Here is a 12,068-nt window from a genome sequence, read left to right as displayed (position 1 = left end):
TGATCGTTCTATTAGGAGGATGGCTTGGGAAGAGTTGAAGCAGTTGGTTATCGATCATTTTTTCCCTCTGCAAGAATTAGATAAGATTGAGCAAGATTTCTTAGCTTTAGAAGCGGGTGATATGTCACATCGAGAGTATACTACAAAATTCAACCAAATGGCTCGTTTATGTCCCACTGGTTACACCTGAAAGTAAAAGAATCAAAAAGTACGTGAAGGGTCTTCCGACAGATGTTCGTAGGGGTGTGGTGACCACCGGCATGAGCTCTTTCCATTCGGTGGTTACCCTGGCAGGTACATTATATGAACAGAGAGAGATGGTGAGCCCAACTGAATCTAGAAAAGATTGGAAACCGTGCTCTAACTCCAATGGCAAACGTTATGGGAGAAATGATTCTGTGTCGGATGAGAAGAAAGCGAGGGCAGAGATGTCAGATCGTAAGAGTTAAGGGTATAGCGGTAGATGCAGGAAGTGCGGGAAACCGCATAGGGGGGATTGTAGGCTTGGAACTATCCCTTGTTTTCGTTGTGGGGAGACGGGACACCCCTACTACGAGTGCCCGTCATTGACATGTTAGCGGTGTGAGGGGTCTGGTCATTTGGCTTCTCGATGTACTGAGTTTAAGGCGGGAGGTCCTGAGCGTGGAGAATCTTCTAGATTTAAGTCAGAAGGTGAACCAAAGTCTAAGGCTAGGGCCCTCAGTATCTCGACGAAGAAGGCAAAGGAGGATGCGGACACCATTTCAGGTAACCCCTTGTAATCGTTTTATTTGTTAAAATTGCGCTGTCTATTTATCGCCCTCTCGAAAGCTTTTGTGTGTAATTGTTTGGCTAAGGGGTAGTACGATATCATCAGTAGGGGTGCTATTTATACCCGTTCTATGTATGATGTGATGTTTTGAATTGTATCAATCCACGCTCGTTCCTGTGTGGCAGGATTCGGGGACGAATCCCATTCTTAGGGGGGTGGACTTGTAATGTATGTTAATTTTCGTTAGAAGGTTTAGCCTTGTTGCATCGTGTATATCTTTTGGGTTTGACCGAGCACTCTTCGGGGAGCTCCTCGTCACCCTCGTGAACCTATCTTACTTAACCTCTCTTACAAGTTCATCCATCAATAAAGTAGAGGGACTAGAATGTATTATTGTTATTATATTATAAAAAAAAAATAAATAAATAAACCCTAACCCCTAGCTCTATTCCGATCGGCGCCCCCTAGACCCTCCCCCTTCTCGTTTTGCGTGCAATCAGCCATCACCCGGCATTCAAACGTTCAATTCCAGGTCGGTATTAAATGTCTACAACTCTTTTTCACCTTAATTCATCCTTATGCCTTGTTTATTCGTCGTTAAACCGCTTGTTTTAGGCTTACCGGGTGGCTGTCCAATTGGGCAGTTTCGGGGCTGTTTCGGCTGAGGTTTTGCACCACAATCTTCCTAGGTATGTCCCATATAACATACTTAAAAATCATATCCATTGGTGATCGTTTGATTGGTCAACTAGATGTAGATTGAAAACTAGTTTTCGATTGTCTAGGATAGTGATTTGTTGCGATAACACGAGGGATGAAGTTAGTAATGACCAATTCAGTTCGGGTAGATTTGGTTTAATGTACGGGCTGTTGGAAAATAATTTTTATAAGTATTGGGGCTGAATTGGTTGTCGGCTACTCAAACGGGTCGGTACAACGCACATTCGCGTTTATTGAATAGTTGGTGCGTTGTGCTTGTGAGTTACCGACCCATTTGACTCGTGGAGCGTCGTGTGGACTTGTTGGCTGTGAATTTATCGTATTGGGTCCACACGGGGCTGAGTTGGATGTTAATTGCCTAGACAACTCTTAAACGCGCGTGCTAGTATCACCTAGTGCTTCCAGGGGTAATTTGGGAATTCTTATTACCCGGGAGTATCTAAGGGTCGTGTTTGTGAACTTATGGCCCCGGGGGCTGTTATGTTTGAGTTTGACAAGGTCAAGGCTTTAGGTAACTCGAACCATGTTAGAACGTCTCGTAGGATAAACGAGTCCTTTCGTTGTCGTTAGTAATGTTTGTATGTATACCGACAGGCGTTTGAGTTTTGGGGATACTTAGGGGTCCTCTAATTTGTGTTGAATTCGTGCCTTGTGTCAGGTGAGTTCATGATGCCCCCTTTTCTCTTTTTACGTTTCGGGCTAGCATGCACACCATATTACAATTTTATCCGACTATACTCGTTTAAACTAATCGGATGGTTTTATGTGGCCTTACTTGTGTTTGTGGGTTCATGAAAAATATGGTGAATTATACTCTATGGCTTAGAATATTTGATGTTCGTTTATGGTTATATATTTTATAAGGTTATAGACATTACTTATGGTCTAGACTCAAGGATGTAGGCTTACTCGTACTGTAGTATATCATGATATGATATTTATGAATGTGTATGCAGGTGTTACTTTATGACCATAGGCTTACTTTCATGATGATTTGTTTGGGATGATATATATACATATATATAGACTTATTTGTATAGAATATGCCTCGAGATGATATTTATGTATGTTTGTACGTATGATTATACATGTATTATTGTATGGCCAATAATTGACGATGTTAATTAGTCGTTATCGACTAGGATGTTTGCGTCTGCCTACTTTGTGTTTGCGTGCGGATGGATGGTGATCTTGGCCGGGCCAAACTATACTAGTCAGGTTCTTAAATCCTGTGGCAGGCATTGAAAAGGGAGGTTCGTGTGGCATGATCACCATCGGATGAGATGATACGTGTTTGGGTTGTACGTGTGCTCGACCCTGATGTTATTACTTGGATATTACGTGTTTGTGTTGTACGTGTGCTCGACCCTGATGTTAATACTTGGATGATATCAATAGGGATATAATTTTATGGATGTTTATATATATATATAAGTATGATTACTTATTATTGATGATGGCCTAACTGTTGTATCCCGTTTTATTTTGAAACTCTTGGAATGATTATGACTATTATTATTTTAAATGTCAATTATTAAAACTTGAACTCACTCAGCTCAAGCTGACTTTGTGTGTATGCTAGTGTGAGTTTCAGGTTGGGAGAAGGATGCTAACCGCTTGGACGTGCTCGAGACTACTGGACGGTTGAAGGCATATCTAGTCAAAAAGTTTCATTGATGAACATTGTTCTTTTCAATTTTATTTAAATACATTTAGATTTGGTTTGGGCACAACTCCTGGTTTTGGGAACTTGTTTGAGAAATTATGACTTTCCGCTGATTTATACTCTTAACAGGTTTTAAAATAAATGACTTGCCTTGGGTTTAAAATCACTTTTTCCTAGTTTTGAGAAATTTGATTATTCCCTATTCCGCTGTTTAGTATTCTGAAACGATTTTAATAAGATGAATTGGTTTGGTTTTAAATTTTTGTTAATTTTGGATATGATTACCAACTGTAGGATTCCCGAGATTCGGGGTCTTACATCAAGTTAATTTTCTTCAAAAGGACATTACGCCAATTCGAATGGTTCATTTTTATCATCATTATTATGATGATGATGATTATTATTATTATTATTATTAATATTAACATTTCCTCTATTATTAATATTATTATTATTATTTGTCCAAGGTTAAGTCTTCAAAAAAAAATCTTTTACTTCAAACAAATTCCTAAGCCTGTGTGGCTATTACATTATCACCAAAAGAGATTCATTAATCAACGTGGCATATTCGGCGACTCTCTATTTTCAAGGCGCTAGCTAACTAAATATTAAAATTTTCGTAAAGTTAGCGCTAAGGTTATTATTTTATTTATCATGCAAAATATTATTATAAGTTTCCTTGAGTTATTAAAACATCACGTGTTTGCAATCGATTTTCACAAACTTAAACGAATATCAACAATAATTTCTTTTCCCTCCTTATTCAACACCAATGAGTTTTGATTAATAAATCATGACTCCGCCCCTATAATAACTTTCATACCACAACCCATCTTCGAGAAGACAAGCATCGCAAGCTAACTTTTATTTTCATTTCTTTCTTCTTCACACACACACACACACACAGATATATATATATATATATATATATATATATATATATATATATATATATTGTTATATATATTTCTGTTTGGACATTATCGAGATAATTTTATGTATCGATTTCTTTTTATGGTTGTTTACGAAGTTAATATTGAGTTCGGTTATTCGTTAATTAGTGAACTATTTTCATTCATAATTGCATTTTTGAATCGGTTTATTTTGTTATTTCTCGCAGTCTGTAACCGATTTCCTATAAACATGATCGTTTAGCGAAATTGGGACCATGTACATGTTGAGTTTATTATTTTTACATGAATTGTTTTGGTTATTTTGTTGGTTCTATTTCTGCTCAATGTTTTATTTAAATCATTTTGTTATTCTTGATCTCAATGTTTTATCAATTTGAGACCAATGTATTACTTTGATCTCGAAGTTTCAATTAATTTGTTCTTGATCTCGAAGTTTTATCAATTTGAGACCAATGTTTTACTTGATCTCGAAGTTTCAATTATTTTGATCTTGATCACGATGTTTTAACAATTTGAGACCAATGTTTTACTTTGATCTCGAAGTTTCAATTATTTATTTTGTGATTCTTAATCTCAATGTGGCCTTTATACACGTTGATATTTTCTTTATTGAAAACTTTTCATTTGTTAACGAGTCATTATTGACTCCAAGAACTTACTCGATTCTGTTATTAAATTTTCGTTTATCTATTTTATCCTCAAACCGAACATTTTATTGACTTACATGTTTATATTTAGTTGGCTCAATGCCACATTTAATTACTCTATTATTCTCGACTCCAAAGTTTCGTTTAATTATATTGATGTTCGTGATCTTTAAGTTGTCATTTTTTATCTTTGATACATCATTTATTTCGTTTAAACTTCAACGATTTCATTTATATGTACCTAATATTTTCGCTTATCCTTGATCTCAAGGATTTGTTTATACATTTTGCTAATTTTGATTGTTCTTGATTTCTAAGTTTTTATTTATTGTATTTATTGTATATGTTTAAAAACCCACATAATGGGACGGATTATGTGGACCATCCGGTGATAAAAGTAATCATGGGTCGACACGTAATTACCCAAGACCTCGCATGGAACACATAATAACTACGTTGTGTGCAACAACTAGAAACCTAGAATGATTTTGAAAGACGGGACAAATGCAATATGATAAGGGCATGGTGGATACGTCGCTGGTACATCCTATATATAAGTGTCCTTGTCATATTCCCTGTTTGTGACGCCTTTCGGGTCATTCAAAAATCGATGTTAATCTTTTTATTTAATTATGTATATTTAAAATTGTTAAAACCCTTAACAACTCCTTGTAGTAGGTGTTTTTTTTTTAAATTTTATTTTTATTTTAATTTCGGGTCGAAATTTCTAATAGTTTTGAATCCTGTAACATTCGTTACTTTTCAAACCCGAAAACCCGACCCATTTTGAATTTTGGTTTAAATATATATATATATATATGTATGTATATATATATGTATATATATGTATATATATATATATGTATATATTCCTAATATCTCAAGTTTTGTTGCTTGTATTTCATGGGTCTTTCGTCATTTTTGTTTGTATTTGTATTCATTAAATCGGCCCGTTCGGTCATATTCTTGTTCGTCGTTAATATAATACTTTCGATGATTTACGGTTATCGTTCATTAATTTTCTATTCATTTTGATCAATAAATGAAATTCCGGGATTAACGTTTTTTCTTAAAGTTTATTAAATTTATCCAATTTAGAAACTATCTGGTATAATACGAAAATAATCCAAATATATATGGTTTTATTCATGTTGATAACATTGGAAAATACAAGGTTTAAATTGTAAATAATATTTAATTCCTATTTTTTAAGGAGATACCAAAGTGCAGGGACCTAATATGAAATTGTATATAAATTATATTATTATTACATTAAACCCCAAACCCACGTCCCCTTCCCCCCTGAAACGCGTTTTTCCGGCAGCCTACTTTCTGGCGACGCATTAAAACTTCGGAGGCCTAATATACCATCAAAACGTATGTTATAATTAAATTAAAGACTCAGAAACCTTCTTTTCACTAACAGAGACCTCTTAGCAGCATTCATAACTCGTAATTAACATCCAACAATGACTAATCAAATCGGTTAACTACCGTATGTTCATAAAAAGCATTAACAGGTATATAACATCAAAACGTTCCAATTAGAACTATAAATAGAACATGCACCATCAACTAAACTCGCTCAAACCATCAAATTTCATTGAAACACTCTCCAAAATCACGATTTAGACCGTCAAAATCCGTTTTCCGGCGAGTCTCTTTCACCGTCAAATCATTAAAGTTGAAGATGAATCCTTTAAGCCACAATACAAAAGCGCTAAATCTATTTTATCAAACATGAAAACAAATTCTGGAATTCAAAATTTAGGGTAGATGGTGATGAAATGGTTGGTAGTTTTATAATTTTGTTTATGGTATAAAACCCAACATTAATCTAGATCAACTTGTTAGGTTGTTTGTGTAAGGGATGAGAGACCCGGGTTCGAACCCAAGTCAGCTCAGATGTCATTTATTATTTTAAAAAAAAAAAAACATTTATATTTATTATTTAAATCTAATTAATATATATTAAATTATTAAAAATCATAATAATCACATAAAATTATTTTAAACTAAATGAAATTTCTATAAATTAAATATATATTATATATCACCAATTCCGATATAAAAACCAACTTTCAAAACCATTAACTCGTTAAACCACCAATTTTAATTCATTTTCGTTAATATTGATTCGTTAACATTAAATATTTAGTTATTCGTTAAACCGTTAAAAATTAGTTTTAACTCGTAAACCTTAACCCATGCCTTGCAATTGTCACACTTCTCATATTTATTATATGTTATAAACTAAATAATGTTAAAACAATAGTAAACATCGTTAACATTTCGTTAAAACCTAAATATAATATTAAAATATTAATGCCATAAAATGCTATTAAAATATAATAAAATAATACATATTCCCAACAAATAGTTAGTTCTTATTATCCCGAAAGCTAGTCTTTAAATTTTCGTATTTATTTTATTTATAGTTCGAGATGTTCAGTTGCTTTGGTTTCGTTATCGTGTTTCGGCTTATATTTCAAGTTATTGGTCAATTTCAAGGTGAGTTTCTCACACACCCTTTTTAACGCTTTTATTACTTTTGGGAGTAGCATATGTATTTTATTACAAATTCAAAGTATTATGATTTCACTTACAAAATACAATTCACTATGGACTTGTGTGTTATTTGATTACTTGCTCAAATTTACTTGCACGTGGTAGCCTCAACAAGTATGATCATACGCTCCTTTTCACACTCAGGTCCATTTTGTTATGAGTGGAGAGGGGCCTCATTATCTGAGTACGTTGGTTGTTGCCAACTGGAAAGGACCTTACTTGCGCGATTATCCGAGTACATTGGTTGATACCTACTGGAAATGACCTTACTTGCTCGTTTATAACTTGTTTATGAATTGTATGGTTTTTATGTATTTATATCAAACTGTGGGAACTCACCAACTATTTAGTTAGTTGGCATTATTTTATACATATGCTACAGGTACTGTTAGTAGAAGATGACACACGGAGAAGACACTAGACTTAGGTTATTTAAACAAATGGACAAAATGTTTAGTTGTATTTATATTTTCCTTGTATTTTTTGTTGCAAACTTGTGTATTAACTTGTAAATTAATTAATGATAATATTGCTACTTAATAGTGTCACATGTTTTGAACAATCTGTACGTCACACTCGGGCGTTTCCGCTTTAGCCGGGGTATTACAACAAGTTTTTAGGTTTATATCTTATTAGCTCCTATATACTCTATCAAGCCTATCTTACATATCATATAGTTCATCATACAGCAATTTTCAGTCTAATTTATTCAAGCACTGTGTCTGTTTAGTCAATGTACTATCATTTTCCCTTTTTGCTTCAAGAACTCATTTTGAGGAGCAAATTTTTCAATGTTTTTGTGTTTTTCTCATATTTGAATGTTTTTGGTTTTTTTCTATACAAACTACGCACACAATTTTTTGATTTTTCTGGATTTTCTCCCCCTAAAACAAAATTATCAAGAAATTAAACAAAACTAAAAACTGTACAAAATAAAAATGATTAACCAAGCGTTTGAATTTCTTTAAACGTTTTTAAACCATTAATACCAAGAAAATATTGAAAATGCGTTTTATCAACGGCTTTGGTAAAAAGGTCAGCTTTCTGATAATCCGTGTGTATCTTATCAATACTGATTAGTTTCTTTTCAAAACAATCATGGATGAAATCATAACATATCTCAATGTGTTTAGTTTTCGAATTTTTAACGGGATTCTTGGTTATACTAATTGCAGCAGAATTATCAATAAATATGGAGTAGTAAAAAACTTCAAACCATAATCCTTCAGGTGCTGCTAGATCCACAAAACCTGTGAACAGCAACTCGAGGCTGCAACATATTCGACTTCGGCGGTTGAAGTGGAGACCGCCGTCTGCTTCTTTCACTTCTAGGAAACAAGACGGTTTTCTTAGAATTGACATCCTGTTGTACTTGACTTAAAGTTGATTTTGCATCCTCCGTAGTCCGAATTGGTGGAAGCGGTAAAATCAAAACTATCATCCTTGGGATATCATAACCCGATGTTAGGATTACCCTTCAGATAGTGCATGATATGCTTCACAACCTCCATATTAGTCACTAGGGGACTTGACTGATACCTGGCACACAAGTAAACAATAAACATTATATCAGGGCGAGATGCGTTTAAATACATAAGAGACTCGATCATCGCTCAATACAGGGTTGGATCAATGGTATCCTCCATTTCATCCGGTGATAAATTGTGGCCCGCGGGAAGAGGTGTCAAGGGGATTTTTTCGGCAAATATCTTGAATTGGCTCAAGACGTCATTCACGTATTTGGTCTGATGAATAAAAATTCCCAATCAGACTGATGAACCTGCAACCCCAAGAAGAAATTCATCTCCCCCATCGAACTTATCTCGAATTTCGTTTGCATCATTCACTTGAACTCCTTAAACAGCTTGGCATTGGTTGAGCTGAAAATGATATCGTCAACGTAGATTTGGACGAGGAGCAGATCATCACCAAGAGTTTTGTAGAATAATCTACAATTCACAGTCCCCCGTTTGAAACCGCTATCAGTAAAATGGTCAGCAAGTGTGATGTACCAGGCTCTCCGGGCCTGGTGTAAACCATAAAGAGCCTTGTTCAAACGATAAACACGCTCAGAATAGTCAGGGTCTTCAAAACCAGGAGGCTGCTTCACATACACTTCTTCGTGAATCTCGTTGTTCAAAATCACACTTTTCACATCCATTTGATACACCTTAAAGTTCTTGAAAGCCGCATAGGCAAGAAAGATTCGTATAGCTTCCAGTCATGCTACTGGAGCATACACCTCGGTATAGTATATGCCTTCCTGTTGATTATATCCCAATACGACCAGTCGTGCTTTTTTTCTTACGATCACCCCATGGTCATCTTTTTTACATTTAAAAACCCACTTGGTTGGAATCGCATTTTTAACCCTAGCAGGTTGATCAATAAGATCCCATACACCTAGTCGTACAAACTGTTGCATTTCTTCCTGCATTGCTTCTACCCATGATGGTTCCTTCAATGCCATAGAGACACTTGTAAGTTCTATTTTAAATAGAAAACAAGTGTATTTGGTGATGTTTAGTATACTAGTTGCATGCATGTCCGCATAAGCACACAACACAGTATCGTAACATACTTTAACATCACATAAGTTATCTTCACATACGTTAGCGACCTGACGTCACGTCTTCACTCCATCGCTTACGTTACCAATAATGTTGTCTTACGGATGATACGTGTGAATCCGAAGAGATGGATTTGCAGGAACCAATACATTATTACCCAAATTGGTACCATTTTCTTCAGCTGTGTCTAAAGAGACTATTTGTGACGAATCCTCAACTTGAATAATTTCATGAACATCCTGAAAATCATCCAATGGAATTGATGAAGAGTCAAAAAACTCATCATCATCAGAAGTTTCTGAAACATCATTAGACGTTTTAGGATGAACTGATACAACGGGTTCTTCATAATTAGAAGATCTTGGTATGGAAAATAGTTCATCTTCCAAATAAGCACGTACCAAGTCTTCAGTTTGTACTCCAACCGTTGGAATGAATAAATTAAATAACGAGTCGTAATCAAACATCCATTCGGGCCCTTTGCCGGTAGGAGGTGTGGAATAACTTTGACAGTCCACATGATACCATTCTTTCACACATCTTGAAGAGAGGTTAAACACACGTTTCTTGGGTGAAGCATACCGAAGAAAGTAACCCTCAAACGCTTTCTCTTCAAATTACCTAGCATCTCGTTTCAGTATCGTTCACAGGCTCCCGAAAGGTTCAAGATATTTGAGATTCGGCTTACGGTTATCAAGCAACTCATAACTTATCTTTTTAAGCTTCTTAACCGTTAGGACACGATTCAGTGTATAACATGTGGTACTCTCAGTTTCGTTCCAGAATTGAACAGGAAGCTTAGAATCCGCTAACATTATCCTAGATGCCTCTTCAAAGGTTCGATTCTTCCTCTCAGCAACACCGTTCTACTGTGTCATATACGGAGCACTATATTCCTTATGTATCCGCCATGAATATAAAAGAAACCTAATACATTATTCTTGAACTTCATGCCATTATCACTTCAGATCCGTCTCACTTTATGTTTGTAAAGTGATTCGACTTAGTGATTAAATTCTGAATCAGAACCGGTGTTTGATCTTTGGTGCTCATAAATAAAACCCACGAATACCTTGAATAATTTTTGGTAACAATCAAACAATATAAATCACCCGCGATACTCGGACGATTCACTGGACTGAATAAATCCATGTGAAGTCGTTCAAAGGGAGTATCAATTGAATTGATCTGCTTAATCGGGTATGATTTCTTCTTTTGTTTCCCTTTCGTACTGGCCACACAATGATCATTCAATTTTAAGTTCCTTAGGGATACCCCATCCACCAGATTATTCGCCATAAGATGATTCATTTTGCGAATGTAGATGTGCCCCATACGCCTGTGCCATAGAATCGTATCTTTCTCGGTATCTTTCGAGATAAAACACGTTTCAGAAGGACTGGTAGAAACTTTAACACCCATATCTAAAATATAAATATCATTTTATCGTGGAGATCACATGACAACCAAATCTTCAGGAATTGTGAATCCTGGTTGAAGAATAACACATTCCTTATTTGTGAACAAAGTGGTGTATTTCTTACCACAAATCTGAGAAACACTCAACACATTGTGATTCACTTTTTCACAGTAATTAACCCGCTTAAAGGTAATACTAAAATTTGAGACTTCTCCCTCTTTCATAATCATACCCCTTTGATTACCCGCAAAAACTACATATGCCCCTTGAATATCTTTCACATTGGTCAGCAGATAAAGGTTGTCGATAACATGCAGAGAACTCTACACAAAGAGTAAATGATTAGTTTAAAAAAGGTAGCCCAAGCCTCAGTCTTGGGCTCTCCCTTTGATTCATTTAGAGATAAATTAAGATTCGGGTTCAAGTGTGATTGCAGAACTTTTGAGCAAGTCACGGGTTTCTTCGACTTTCACTTCAGATACCCATCCTTGATCACACCCGAATCCGTGTTTTTACAAATCGTTGGAACTCAATCAATCGGTTTGTGAGATACTTTAGTATCATCAACTCGAATAACTCTTTGAGGATTTACATTAGCAAACATTATATGTGACTCATCGACTTGCATTTTCAAAGATTGTTGTCTTTTCAAATTAATTTCAACCTGAGGAACTGAATCCTTTGTCACATTTTTAGCAATTTTTACCTTAGCTCCACATTTTTAGCAATGTGCCCATGTTCTCCACAAATGAAAAACCAATTAGTTTCTATAACTAGTTGTGGCAAAGCATAAGGCATTTATGAAGTTTCAG

Source organism: Bidens hawaiensis, unplaced genomic scaffold (assembly GCF_021521415.1).
Source record: "Bidens hawaiensis isolate Kalapana, Puna unplaced genomic scaffold, B.hawaiensis_p1.1 tig00000284_1, whole genome shotgun sequence".
NCBI lineage: Eukaryota > Viridiplantae > Streptophyta > Magnoliopsida > Asterales > Asteraceae > Bidens > Bidens hawaiensis.
Note: the sequence above shows the minus strand (reverse complement) of the source record.